The 14,190-nt window shown below is 43.7% G+C and overlaps 1 protein-coding gene across 1 annotated transcript in view; it reads right to left on the bottom strand.

Moving 5' to 3' along the window:
• The window catches only part of LOC144770291 (cytochrome P450 2B2-like), a 393,669-nt gene that overhangs the window by 249,786 nt on the left and 129,693 nt on the right, over positions 1–14,190 (bottom strand). The window lies entirely within an intron of this gene.

Here is a 14,190-nt window from a genome sequence, read left to right as displayed (position 1 = left end):
ACTTCTGGCAGTCTTGGCGAGTTAAGGTTCAAGACTTGTGCCCAGCAGATGACAGCAGCCTTACCCAGTACTTGTTAAGGACTGTGTAGACAAGGCTTGTGGGGCCTATTTTAATAGTCATGCCTCCAGGTTCTGGACACTAAGGCAGCAGCAGTTCATGGAGGGTGATGGTACAGTGTAGGCAGCTGAGAAAATCTGGATAACCTAATGTGACCACACAGGCCCATGCATATAGGAATAGTACAGTACATGCAAGGACCAAGTGGATGGTGTGTTTGCAGCAACTACTACTGGTCTTCACTGGATAATGACAAAAAGCATCTGTTGACCTGCGCAGGTGTGATCAGTCACATTGCTAGTCATGTCCTGGAGACCCAAAAGCAACTCCTGAGAACATAACCTGGTTCAAGCAGGTAGAGCAGGGGATGGACCTATGAGCCACATCCAGGCCATGTACCAGGCCATGCATGCTCTAGCCATGCCCTAGATGAGAACATCTGCTCGAGTAAGCCAATTTATGGCACTTGAGCAGATAAATATTGGCTAGCACAGCAGTGCCAGAGTATGAAGGCTCTCTCTACTTCCTTTAGGTCGTACTGTGACTTCTCCAGGTGATGGGGGCAACAACAACTTGATCAAGTGTTGGCATAAAAGGGCAGATAGCCAGCACACAATGTTTCAGAGGACGTGAAGACCACTGCCTGTGGTGGGACCAAAATATTCCCCATCCCCAAACATAAGCGCCGGTGGGACACACAGGACCAGACAGGCACAAATTAGCCACTAGATGCACACGCCTCTGTTTTCTTGTATAAGAGTCGCTCTCTCTCTTTTTCTGCCAACAAAGACTACGAATTAGCATGCATTTTGATGTAGGACAACCAGTTCCAAGCGCTCGTATTCACTTGGTCTTCCACCGATAAGTTCTTGTCAAAAATACAGAGATTTGACCTTTTGTACGATGTGATGGTTACATCTATAGTCACAATGTTGTATATGAAGCTCCGAGCCTTGTTAGCATGCCTCATAGCCTAACAGGACTGCTGCAGCTTTTTTGGTATTTAAAGCCAACCAATCTCTAGCTGTGCAAAACTTTATCACAACAAAATTTCGATTTCTTGAATTGCTCTAGGGATTTTACTAGCTAAGGGAGCATCATCGTCTGACACCGTTCTATCGAAGACCAGACAATTAACATTTTGCCTCACTGCTTAGAAGGATATCTCCTAATTTAGGAATGCGATTGCACAGTTCGGTAATACAATATATGACCATTCTGCCTCATAGGAGTCCGGAAGTAAGCTGTCTAGCCCAACTAGTTTTCAGTGCTAACAGGTTGATAGTTTCTTTAACGTTCGCAGCATTTTGTCTAGGACACTTACGCAGATAAGGTGTTCGGAAGACTATATAATATTGTATTACATTTGGGTTGCCTTCTCGGGTGACAGTCCTTGAAGCAATAAAGTAAGACGTATTCTGCTTGTATGCACCTTCATCTGTACAGTTTGTATGGCTTGGATGCGTCTTTTAGTTAATGAGGTGCACCGGGATTGTTATAGGCTTATTTTCAAGGTCCTAGAATTTACATTTGGCTTTCTCTTCTCCAAATACAGAGGGTCCAGTGTTTATAGTGTTCAAGTTGTACTTGGCATATGCTTTCCTAATGAGTTCCTGCTTGTGAAATTTGGTGCATGTTTTTAAATGTTGTTTATCAGGGCCGGCTAAAACCATAATATTTTATTTTTCTGTGACTGGCTCTGGCTGGCATGGCTGTGTAGGTTGGGATGGGGCCGGGCCATGAAGGTGGGGAGTGGTGGGCAATAAGAAGTGCGCAACTAAGATTGGCCAGACGTTTTAAGCTGGCTAAACAGACATCCACATTTCTATTTCTCCAATCCAGCTGTGTTCAGAGCCGGGTTGGAGAACAGCCACAGGCTCCCCAGACACTGTCTAAGCGGCAGCCCAGGCCACTCAGACCAATCCAGGTGCTGCTCTCATAGCATGAGAGTAGCATCTGGATTGGGTGAGGAGCTTATGCTTTTTAGTGACAGTGGGAGAGAAGCACCGAGGTTGCTGTCGGCATTGGTGGCAGGGACAAGTATGTTTTTTCGTTTTTTCAATATTTTTTTCCCCTCATTCTCCGTCTCCAACTCCTCACTTGCATTTTGTGGCAGCCACTACTGGACGTTTTCACCATTATTTAAAGTATGGTGGTTTTTACGCCTTCTATCAGGGTGGAGTAGGTCATTAGGTCCACCACCCGAGTGGTCGGAACACCATATTTAGATATCACCAGCAGTGACCTTCAAACGTCAGTCCAAAAAACTGTTTTTCAAAACAAACTCCCAAAACGCACAACTAATGCCCCCACACCTACAAAGTTAATTAGCGGATTGTGGGGGTCATTGTTCATATTTTTCTGTTTATCACCACCAGGTTTTCGATGTCAGTGACAGAAAAAAAGGACATCTGACCATCACCATTAGCTAGGACGGGCGATCTGAGTACTTTACTCTGACAGCCAGCGCTCCGTCAGTCTCCCAGAGTAAGTTTTGTATTGACGGAACCAATGGGAACATTGCTGATGGAAAGCAGAAGGTCTGCCTGGCTGTACATAGGGCAGGTGCACCAATGATTTGCAGAGAGAGTACTCTGTCACATTTGCAACAAAGTACCCTGCCCTCCAAACTCTAGATCAGGCCCTTTGTTTTTCGATCTTATAGGAGTATTTTTTAAGTGCCAGGCTCCGTGCCTACTGCAATGTCAATAAGGTCTCTGGAACTCTAACTTGTTTGGTACTCTCTTCTCATGAGAACGTCTCATGTTTTTGAAAAAAACTGCACTTCACTATTCATAGGGACTAAAGAGTCAGTATGCAATAAATAAACATTTTTCAATTAGCTTCTCCTACGAAGGTTTCCATGCCTTGTCAATTTCCTAACATATGCATGCAAACTTATCTACCAGAGGTTTAAGGACCTTATTCTAAATAATGAATTTCTGCTGTATGTGCTAACGCTCACAATCCCCTGCAGTACTAAGCATTTTTTGAAACTTCAAATTGTTCATTCCTAAACCTGAAGAACTTTTTCCGAAGAATGATAATATTAATTATGAGTTATGTGGGAGCAGTATGGGTACATTACCAAAGTAACACGTTAAAAATGGTTAAAAAGTGCAGTGCTTGCAAGTATTTTTTGTTGTTTTTTAATTGCTCCAATAAAAAGTGTACTGTGGTAACGTCGCACTTTTGGAGTTTCAAATAATTGTTTGTACTTCCCATTCCCCATTCACCCTCTTGAATGCCCATATCGCCTATCCTTATGGATGTCTCTTGGATTAGCTAAATTACCGAATATGATTATTTACGTTCAGCTGAGTTATTGATGTTTTACTCCTGTAGTTTGTTGTTAAAGAAAGAATTCGAATACGGCGCGGTGTCGTCGTGCTGTAAAACACTTAAAGAAAAGAATATTTTATTCAATATTTCCAATTTTTGTTGTTTGGACATGTGTGGAAATAGTAGGGAAAGAAGGTCAGAAAAACTTCGGTCAACCCAGAAAGTTACACATTTCTAAAATCTACAGAAATCCTTCTTACATAGAATGTCGATCCATGAAAGTAATTTATTTCTATATTTTCCATACTGCTCGAGTGACCAAGGTATAGAACTTTTAACATTTGTCTGGAAAAAACTGCATTACTCAGAGGAAATAACTGCGCTGGGGCTTAAAATTACTTTTAATTGTGTAAAATAATAACATTTGCTGCGGAGGGTAAACGTTCCATCATCTTTCACTCCCACACATCTCCTTCTGAATAAGATACCCCACACGTAGCACATCATATGGGACAACAATGGGCTGAAACTAAGTTTTCTAAGAAATCTGGCATCCACACCTGTGGGAAGCATATTTTAAGCAAAAGAAGCGTGGAGGAACAGGATAATGTATAGTTTTGTGCTGCAACAAATCTTAATATGAGGAAGTAAATGTTTAATAGTCATAGCCTGGTGTTTGCAAAGCATTCTGAGTAGCTACAGTAATGTGACACATACTAAGCACAACGTGTTGCATTCTCTTGTGCAACTAGTTAAAAACAAGAAGGGCTGGTAATTTTCCTTTGGAAGAGCACCACAACACTCAAAAACTGAAGCTGTCCCACTACCTAAACACTACCTAATTTATTCTAGGTATGTAGTCAGATATTTCTAAGAGACTAGTCAATGAAAGAAAGTAGCTAGACTGAGAAAGGTGAAAGCAATGGTTGAAAGATAAGAAGGCAACATGAGGTGGGTTTACCCTAAAAAATTGTGTTGGGAAATGACTGTAAATGGGGCACTTTAAGGCACACTTGACCAGCAACATTCATAATAACAATTTCACAATGGAAAATAATGTTCGGCAGAAGAAATTCTTTGAAATATTTGTTACAAATATTGTTCTTTACACATTGGGCCTATGAGAATGTAAAAGCCGCTGCAGATTTTGGGCTACCTTCGTATGGTTATTTGGGAATCACCTCTCCATCGACTCTATTGGACCATTGGTGGAAAGTGGTTAATTTTAAAACAAACACTATTTTACAGGTGAGGTGGGGGCTCTCCTCAAATTAATTTCAAGGAAACATTCTGGTAATTATCATATTTCAAAAACACATTGTGCTAGGGTCACTGAAAAAAAGTATGCAAAATATAAAAGCAGCTTTTCAAAGGAGCTATTGAAAATTTTCCCACAATGTCCCGAAGGAAAACCTGTGGCAAGTGGTGTATTTTAAACTGACTGGACAAATAACAGTCAGAACGGGATAGAATTTACACTCAATTTTACACCTGGGTAGAACAGTCTCTGACAAAGAATATTTTCTTAAGAAATATTCTTGAAAATTGTGCATATGAAAGCATATTAATGGCAGCTACATGGCTCAAAATTGAATAGGGTTTAATAGTAACTTCAAAGGAATGTGGCGTGAATTCCCTGAAGGGTTATTTGTTATGCTTTATATAAGCACAATTTAGATTTAAGTCCCAATCATCAACTTGCCATTTTCTTAACATTTACTAGTTTTGGTCCCCAAATGATTTAAAGGGATATATACAGGGCACATATCCTATAAATGGAAGTGGGGGGACTGACCAAGTAAGACAATATGAAAATGACCTCATGACGTCACGACATATGCTTCTAAAAGAATTAAAATAGTGCTATTTAAATTATTTGTGTAGATACTGGGACAGACTAGCCCATCTGACAGTCTTACAGAGTCTGCATTTATATACAGGGGCAGAACAAAGGCAAAAGTATGCCTCTCATAAGTACCTGTGAAGAGAAGGCAAGCTGTGTTTGTTTCCCGCTGTGGCATTTACATATAAATGTAAGGTTTCAGGCGGCCCCCAGTCAGCATATACAAACAAAAGGAGGCCGGATGGCCCCTTAACTTAGGCCCAGCTAGAGGTGAAAATGAAAAAAGGCTCCCTTGATGCCTGCACAGTGCTGCAGCGAATGGAAAGCAGGCAATGTGAAGGTGCTGCTGAACGTGTCCTGTTGTATGAAAATTACACCGGGACAAGTTTAGCATATTTCTTTGGGGCCCAACTTCTAGGCGGGGTGGACGGCGTCCATCCTGTGAAACGAGTGGGGAGACGCCGTGTACCTGCGTGTACCCCCAACTCGAGCCCTGGATGTATAGGGTTATCTGTATCAGCTGATTTTGTCTGAGTAATGAAGACTGACGAGGGATTTGATTGATCGTTTGAAGAAAATAATTTGTATTGGGTAGGTAACATGCTTACTTACAGACAAATTGGAGAAACAAATGAGGATAAACTGGAAGGATAACAATTGAATTGAATCACTGCCTAGGTAAATATTGCATACACAATTGGAACATCCCCAAACATGTGTGGTGCAGAAAAGTGCAGCTAAAGCTTTTACAAATTTGCTGTGTGAATTCATGGCATCATGCGGCATGTGACAGTATGAAGATTTTTACTAAAAATATTTTCCACATGGTTTGTTATAATTTGATTTACTAAAGGCAGTTAAACCATGTAATTCATCAATTTGAACAAGATTAGTTTAGATTACATGGTCTCCATTTATATAATGTTAGTATTTTGGTGATTTGTGGGTGGAATTTTAACCCATAAAAACAACAACCTGAATTCAAAGAAAGAACCTAGACAAGGACAAATTGTGCTTCTCAAGCATATCTGCAAGTATTAGATAAGGGGCACTCTATCCTCAGCCCGTCCATTCCTCAAATGGCTCAGAAAATGCTGCCAAACTGTACTTTCTCAACTAACGCTGTTCATAGTGTATACCTCAAAAACATGTATATAGGGTGCCCAGGATGGCACCCCTGGTTAAGCGTTCGCTATGGACATAGCTATAAATAATTTAAATTGCCTCAATCACTGTAAATCTCTATAAATAATTGACTACATTAAATAACACTTGTTACATACAGCACTGGGACTCAGAAAAGCAGCAGTAGTGAACACTATCTAAAGGCACATTATTGTGAAGATTGAGTTCTGGCCAATTTAATTTACACTATGGACAAACGCCTGAACCAATTATAACTTCGTATTGGCTAGACCTCAAGGAGAATTTAATGTCTTTTTCTCTAAGTGAAGGTCCGAACAGAAAAAATAAAATGGTTTTGGTAATATTTGCATTCTTTCATGTGCTTTGAATGTGGTCATATTTTACTGAGCCTGACCTTAATTAAATTCTGTCCAGCATTATGATCAATGCCTTTCCCACACAATGGGCCCATCTGGTAGGGATTAAGTCTGTTCCTGTGAGAGGAAGATGGCGGGGGCAGGATCTGCATATGGTCATTAAACCCACATTCCCGGCCAAGCCTGGGTGTTCTCTATGGGGAAACAATAGGAAAAAGTCTTACTTCTCTCTCGAATGCCTCCATGAGACACATTTGAAGTCAGGTTGTTGGTGGCAATTCGGGGCAGGGCAGAGCTTTCGGAAACCTGTGACCGGTGATCACTGGAAGTTACAATTTTTTGAAAAGTCCGAAGATACTGTGCAAGAGGGATGAAACAAGAGTGGAGGGATGAAACAAGAGTGGAGGGATGAAGTGTCACTCTCATTTAAGCAGCCCTGCACGCGAGAGAGGCTTTGTGAAGCGATGGATTCTGTAGAGCTAGAAGGATGGATGGACCCCTTGTGATGGACCCCTGTGTGAAGTAGTTGCACACTCGGAACTTGAAGTGACTTGGACTCCATCAATATATATATCTCTCTGGGCCATTGGCACTGGCATCCCCATTCTATCCGGGGTCAGTCTATGGGTGAACCTGCTGGGGGACTGTCAAGTACAGGGTTCCACTGGAATTTCTGTGAAAGTTCCTCTAGGTGGGAAACCCTCAAAGGGGGGCACCATTACTTACAGACAAAATGCAATTGGCCAGGAAGCAGTGGGGCCTGTGGCATACAGGCAGAGCGGACTGTGGGGTGCAGCTGAGGAAGATGCAGGACAAAGGGGACCAGGTGCCCTGAGGACAGGTCCTGCGTGTGAGCACCTAAAGGGCGGAAGGACAGGCAATGAGCTTTCCCTCACTGGAGGGACTGCAGAGAAAAATCAGCTCTATTAAGATCTAAACATTTTAGAGGCCAGAATTCCAATAATAAACATTCTGGAGCAAACCCGAAGGGCACCACAGGAGCCTTGTGGGGGAGTTAGGGGAACGCCCAGAAGAAGCTGCAGGTTCACCGAAACATCCCCTAGGACGCCAAACCTAAAGTGTCACCCTACGTCTCATAGGTACACAGAAGAGTGACCTGGGGAGACTTTTTATGGGAGAGGGTGTGGGTAGGGGTGAATTTTAAGCTCTCTTAGAGCAGGGACTTTCTCACGAACTTGAGGTTTATGAACCTCTGTTTCTAGGCCCAGTGGATGCTTTGCAGGAGGTATAAAATTGAAGAAACATTACACACTTTTAAACACTCAATTTTGTCTTGAAATAAATAGGCTCACTGCACATGGTATTGATTGTTATTGAATGGTAAAATACCATCCTCAAATGTTTTAATATTGACTGCATTGTGTTTTGAGCTCATCATTTTTAATTGTTTTGATGACAACCTGAAAAAGTCAGTTCACCTGTCTTTTATTGACTGCACCTATTTTATTGTGTTAAGCGCATGCCTGGGGTTATGGTGTTTTTAGTCTTTAAGACTTACTGTTATGCAGGTTGTTCATGCTGCCTCCAGCGCAAGGGTACAAGGTACATTTAAGGGTTTACCTGATCTGTGGGATCTGTCATTAGTGTGCACCTGCATTTGGTTTGAGACCCTTCAGAGGGAGTCACTATTACCTATTTTACCCACCATTCTGTATGTATTTGCAAATATGGCTAGCATTTAGCAGTAAGTGCAACAAAGTGCATTTCCTTTTTATAACAAAAAGCATCAACTAGACACTAATTTATGAATTGATGTTTTTCACGTTCATAATTAAGACGTCTATAGCCAAAGCACCTCCCTTGAATAAGCCTTGGATGGCTCTCCCTTGCTATCTTGAGAGGCAAGTACCAAAAAGGTACTTGGTTCCAAGTGAAGGGCTCCTCAGTAAGAGAGCACGAGGAAACTAGTGGTTAAAGACTCCAGTTTTTACAATTGCCCAGTACCCTCTGTCTGTCCTAAGACCCTCCAATCAAGATCCCAATAGTTATTATTATACCAGCTGTCTTTAGAGACCTAAACATGCCAAATGATAGGATGCAAAGACGGGTCATTTGGCCTGAAAAACAACGAACGATGTGTTGGGAGCATTTTCATGTTCATTTTTAAAACCACAAAAAGTGGAGAAATGCATTAAATGAATGAAGGAAATCTGAGAGCATTCCCAAATTACTCCGAACCCATATGATAAACTAGTATCAGATTATAGTCATTTCAGACTAGATTTAAATTTGGCGGTTCTATGTGTTGCTGTATAAGGGCATGCTATAATGGATCTTTTGAACAGTGTGAGATATGTATCTGTTCACTCCTACACAGTGAGTTGTGAAGGCAGGGACCTTGCACATGGACCTTGATAGGTTCTACTACATTGTGTGTGGAACTAAACTAGCAACTCAGTATTCTCTTTCCTAACAACATATGGTCATACCTACCCCAAAGCTTTAATTCCTCGGCTTCTGATCATTTCAAAATAATCTGTGGTACTCCCCAATGCTCTATTCTATCCTCAAAATCTACATGGAACATTCCTATGTGCTCCTAGTAGACAATATCAAGATCCACAAATAAGTGGACCAGATGTTTTCAAATGTTGAACTACCTAATGCCTACTTTTTAGAAAGGTTAATCCAAGGTTCATCCCAATGACATTGTGTTCATTGCTGGCAGTAACAAGCAATAATAAATGCAAATCCAACAACTGCTTTACTTCTCAACTGTCTGAGAGTAGCAAATGTCTAGGATTTCACATTGACATCAGCCCCAGTGTCGAAATTCACATCACAAAGGAGATACAGGCTGCTGGTACAGCGTTCCCTGTTCCACAGAATCAAGGCATTCTACCAGAACCCGACGTCTGAAGAGCCATCTAAAAGCTGGTCTTCATACAGCTCCATGGAGGTAAAACTTAAGGTCCCACCTGACCCAATTGAGGAGCATCATCCATGCAGCGATACAATCAATCAAGGGACAGTAAGAGTCTGACTGGATTACCCTTATGTAGAGAAAACTTTACTGGATCCCTAGTACACTAAATGCAAAGACTCCCCTCTATCAGCAAGCAAGATCAATTTCTCCTGTGCTCTTCACTCTAAACATTACTGGGTTTTGAGAGGGTTTAAGATGGCGGACTGACTTGCTCCTGGGAGGCAGCCAGCTGATCCAAGTCAACTTAGTTGTTGCCACACACAACATCCACCAGGTTGCTAATCCCCTGCCTACAAACCCTGTATGATGAAGCACTTATGTACTTCTGTCTCCCTCAATCCCTCCGGTATGCATTGATTGTCTCCATAAGTAAGCCGGGATGAGACCCCACCTCCCACGGTTCCTACAGGCCCCTGGCAAACGCAGGCACTAAATTCCTTCAGAAAATGTTATAGGACTGTCTTACTCAGGTGACTCATGCAGGTTCACAAGGATCAGAACGGAGTTGTCCTGCGGCGCAGCACGTCCCAGAATCTCCACCGCCTCTTCAGGGTTCAAAAGCAGATGCAGGGCCGATAGCCCTGGGCTGGCTGTCTGATGCTGGATCTCCTTGGAGTGGAGCTATCTATTTGCTGTCCTATCTAGATTTGGTCTGTGACCCCAAATGCTTGGTCAGGACAGGCCGATGTATATCCGATCCCATAAGGATAGGCAGCTGCACTTGTCAGAGCAGTCCACTATCCCCCCTTTTCTTTTTGCGGACTATGGAACCGCTGAACAACAACAATGGTTCTGTTGGGAATCACAATTAGATTGAAAAAATGTATTGAATACACACCACTGGGTTACCCCGTTACTTCTAATGGAACCGCTGGCACATACATTGAAAGCACAGGGACAGGACTGGGGGATCCCGCTAGGAGATGGGAAGCACATCTTCTAGCTGTATGTGGATGACCTGCTGTTCTATCTTTGCGATATTTCTGCACCCCTGCAGGAAATTAAGTGCCTGCTTGCCGCCTTTGTTGCTGTCACAGGCCTGCAGGTCAACTGGGGCAAGTGCTGTCTCTTCCCTCTGTTGTATGGGGCAGTGGACCCTGCTCTTTTGTTAGGTGAAGAGTTAATACAATGGCAACCAGACATGATTTGCTGCATTGATATCCGGATCTACTAAGACGCAGAGACTCCGGCAGATGGCAATGTGCGCTGGGTTGTGTCCTCCCTTCATGGGAAAAATCTCTTTCTGGACATCACTCCAGCCGTTAGTGGCGGGACACGTCATATTATCTAAGATGGTGATGCTCCCTGTGCATCCAATTCTACCTGCGCAAGTTCTTCTTCGTCATGCTGGAGCGCCTGCTCGGCAACCTCATCTGGCATGGCAAGCGCAGTTGGGTGGTGTTATCAAAATTGTGCTTACCGACAGACAGGGGCGGGCTCAGGGCACAAAACTTCGAGAACTATTACCTTGCTACCCATTTGCAGTACTTCTTAGATGACATAGTGACTTTATCATCGCCGCTGTGGACATTGAAACATCTACTACACTTCTTACACATGCACCTATTCTGTCCATGCATCTTCTATCCATGGCAATACATTGCTTCCACCGCTGTTTGTGCCTCACCAGCATCTTGACACCTTATGCAGCCTTGCTCTCACTGCTTAATGCATCTAGGTGTGGGGTGCATCTCACGGAATCAGTGGTTGCACCTTGGTATGAGGCAGGTCTCCATACCTTGGATCACCTCTGCTCAGATGCTGTGCTCATCCAATTCGCAGATCTGAGTGACCAAACTGGCCTCTTCCCAGACAATTCCTTGCAAACAACTCCATCATACTCACATTGCAAGCACAATGGGGGCCACTACAATCTGAACCAGGCTCGCACCAGGTGCTCCAAAATTTACATCGTCCTGGCACGGGACGCCATTTGATAACGTGGTTCACCAAGGTGCTATACAGGCACGCCTGCCCCTTTCTCCCGTCAATTCAAGACTGTGGAGCGAGGACCTAGACCGGATGCTTAGCAACAAAGAATGGGCCACAGTTATGGCCTACCCTGCAGCTGTTTCCCTGAACGTGTGGTTTAAATTGATACACTTCTATATTCTAAACGAATATAGAATATAGGGCGCACCTCACCCCTGCACAGATCAACCACTTCTTCTTTTGTACGGAGGCATCCTGTCCCCGATGTTTACACAAGGATGCAGACTTCCTGCACATGCTGTGGTCCTGTCCTATGTTAACTACCTACTGGTTGTTTGTCACTAATTATCTCTCGCGTCCCTGGGGTTCCCACACTACACACTTGGTTCCCATGCCCTAAACATTACAGGGCTGTCACCAGGTTGAAGGACCTGGCGCTTCTACTCACTAAAAGGGAAATTACGTTGGCCTGGAATTGCAGACCTCACCCCGGCTGCTTGCCTTGATGCAGGTATGGGTGACAGTGGAGGGCACCGCCCTCCAAGGCAAAGAATTGCGGGGCCTTCGGAAGTTACCAATATTGCATCAGTGGGATGCCTTGTTAGAGCACTTCAGAGGTGACGTGCCAGCCCCTGGCTCTCTAGTGCTAGCCCAGCTGTTAGCCCTCCTGGATACAGAACCTGGGCTACCCCTCAGAGACCCAGATCTGCCTTGCATCATGAATATCTCGCTAGACACAGCCCTTGATCACCTGACACTGCAAGACAGACTCACCAACACTCTTTGCCAGATCACCCCCTGGTTTCCCCATTCTCCTGACTCCACTTTTCGCCTGCACCCTAGTCGTCCCACTGGTGCAACCTCCTGCCATGCCATGGTGCCGGTCACATGCATGCGTTTGCCAAAGGGTTGGGTGCTTTCTGGGCACCACACCTGTGCAGCAGCAGGGCATGAGTCTGGGGTACATGCTGGTGGACGACGTCCACCCACTATTTTCACAGGGTTAACGACGTCCAGGCCACCATGAGCTGAACTCGTCCAGGTGTAATTTCCAAACACTGGGATACTTTCAGCAGTGTCTGCACGTTGTCTGCTTTTCATCTGCAACAAGCAACAATGTGCAAGCGGAGACGGGGCTTTCTTATTTTACATTCCTGCTGGGCCTATAACAAAGGCTGAATTTGAGGGGTCATCAGGCCTCCTTTTGTTTGAGCCTCTTTGCTGGGAGCAGTCAGGAGCCTAATACCTGATGCAAATGAGGAGGAGGGGAAACAAAGGCTCACCTTGTTAGCACTTCACACATACTTAAGAGAGGCAGCTTTTCACTTTGTTCAGTCCCTGTATAGTAGATATGCATGCACTGTAAGAATGCCAGATGTGTTGGTCTTTTCCAGTAATTATACAAAACAAATTGCATTTATATAGAGCTTACTTCCCCTGAGGAGGCGTTGAAATAATTTAAGTACTACCTTTTCTATAGCCCTACTCATCCCAATGCAGATTGTCAGAGCGCTTTACATCAACATGTGCTTATTACATGTACAATAAATTATATACGTTTGTAAATGAATGAACAATATGTGTTACATAAAACTGGGGCATAGCAAGGTGTAGAAGTCACATATCATCTTCCATAGCTCACTGTGGTATTATCCTCACAATGCGCTCAAACTAAACATATAGGGGAGGGCTTTAGATCTGATGTCAATTCTTGTGATGCCACTCCCTGTAAAGTCATGGCTTGTGATGCCACTTTCTATGATGTCAATTCCTGTGATGTCATAATAATAAATCCAGTAATTGTATAACGCGCAAATCACCCCCGAAGGGGTATCTCTGCGCTGGGGGCCGTTGGGAAGATTAAGCAAGCTATTGCCCAGAGTCGCATGGGGTTGAGTTGACCCCTGCCGCCGGAGCCAGGGATCAAACCGTGATGCCCAGCGTCCAGCGTCAGTCGCCCTGGCCTCGGCGCCACACCTCCCTGTCATGCAACGTGATGTCACGCACTGTGATGTTACTTGCGTACTGCCTAACTAGGTTAGTCCCCCCAGTTCTTTTTTTAGGACTTGAGCCCTGTGCAGCAGCATACTCTTAGTTCGATTCCCTACCTTTCTACCTATGCGACAATGTGCCTGCACATGACTGCATCACTATCACTCCTTCTCTGGTATGGGACTGCTACATCCTGCGCACCGATCACTCGCACCTATTATTAACTCACAAGTATTTGTTCATTTTTACTTTAATGACTATGTTGACATATCACAATAAAAATGTATTATTTATTTTTTAATCACTGGGTTTTGAGACACTGCAACAAGGATAAGAGCAGAGGACAGGCTTCTTTCTGCGGTGCTCACAGGATTTGGGACTCTATCCAGATGCAGAGCAGGCATGCTTCTTCCTTCATTTCTGGATGAAACTGGAAACACATTGCATCAAGGAACAGCAGGTCCACAAGCAGGAAAACAACCGCCGAATCCTGCATTATACTCGAAAATAAATTCTCACTCTATTTCTTATTCACATGTATCCTCTAGTTGCGTACAGTAGGCCACTGATTGGTAGTTAGGTTTGAGTAATCATAGATATACACGTAAATACATTTACCAACACTTTAGGCCTT

The sequence above is a fragment of the Lissotriton helveticus genome, chromosome 7, assembly GCF_964261635.1.
Source record: "Lissotriton helveticus chromosome 7, aLisHel1.1, whole genome shotgun sequence".
NCBI classification, from domain to species: Eukaryota; Metazoa; Chordata; class Amphibia; order Caudata; family Salamandridae; genus Lissotriton; species Lissotriton helveticus.
Note: the sequence above shows the minus strand (reverse complement) of the source record. Positions and strands in the feature narration are given on the sequence as shown.